This window comes from Hipposideros armiger, unplaced genomic scaffold (genome assembly GCF_001890085.2).
Source record: "Hipposideros armiger isolate ML-2016 unplaced genomic scaffold, ASM189008v1 scaffold_312, whole genome shotgun sequence".
NCBI classification, from domain to species: Eukaryota; Metazoa; Chordata; class Mammalia; order Chiroptera; family Hipposideridae; genus Hipposideros; species Hipposideros armiger.
In genome coordinates this window covers 2018824-2019580 of record NW_017731662.1, presented here as the reverse complement: position 1 = coordinate 2019580, position 757 = coordinate 2018824, and the positions used below count along the sequence as shown (strand labels likewise).

The 757-nt window shown below is 37.8% G+C and overlaps 1 pseudogene; it reads right to left on the bottom strand.

Moving 5' to 3' along the window:
- Positions 1–754, bottom strand: part of LOC109392052 (CCA tRNA nucleotidyltransferase 1, mitochondrial-like) — a 10199-nt pseudogene extending 9445 nt beyond the window's left edge.
- Positions 755–757: the final 3 nt, after the last annotated feature.

Here is a 757-nt window from a genome sequence, read left to right as displayed (position 1 = left end):
AAACCAAGGTTTTTCTCTTCTCTTGAAATCTTCAACCTCAAATCCAATTTTGTGACATCATCTTGTATTTTGAATAATGAGGTCAAGAGAGTCATTGGCTTTGGTGAAAACCAAACTGACTTTGTAAAATTCTTCCACACTTGCATTAGCAGGTAAATCTATGTAAGGAACCACACCAAGATCGTAGGTAGATGAATCAAATGGTTTACATGGTTACCAACAAGAATTTTTTTCGGTTCTACCCAAATCCTCTCTCCTGATATTCTAGCCAAGCTTTTTGCATTTTCTGCAATTGCTTCCAAAGTCTCAAGAACGTGGTCACCAGGTTTATGTATAATTCTCTCAAAAAACCTGAAATATCTTAAAATTTGATGGCAATTTTCTTGTATTCTCAGTGTAGCATGTCCAACAAATTCATTTTCTTATGGTTTAAATCTTCATAACTATCAAAGTAGTCAAATAAAGTGCCATCAAAATCTAAAAACATAGAATTTGTAGTGAGAAATCTGCGTTCAGCCTCTTTCTGCCAGTCAGTTGTGGATTCCACATCAGCATGTCTTCCATCAGTGACGACATCAGTCTGTAGTGTAGTAATTTCAATTTTTTTTTTCATGAAGCCCATCAGTAACCATCGTCTGTGCTTCTCTTCCTTGTTGTTTGTCATGCGAATGCCGTTGGACTGAGACATCCCCTTCATCTGAGTGGGGGTGACAGTGGTGGCAAAATCCACATCCTGCTGCTTCACTCCGTTGAACAA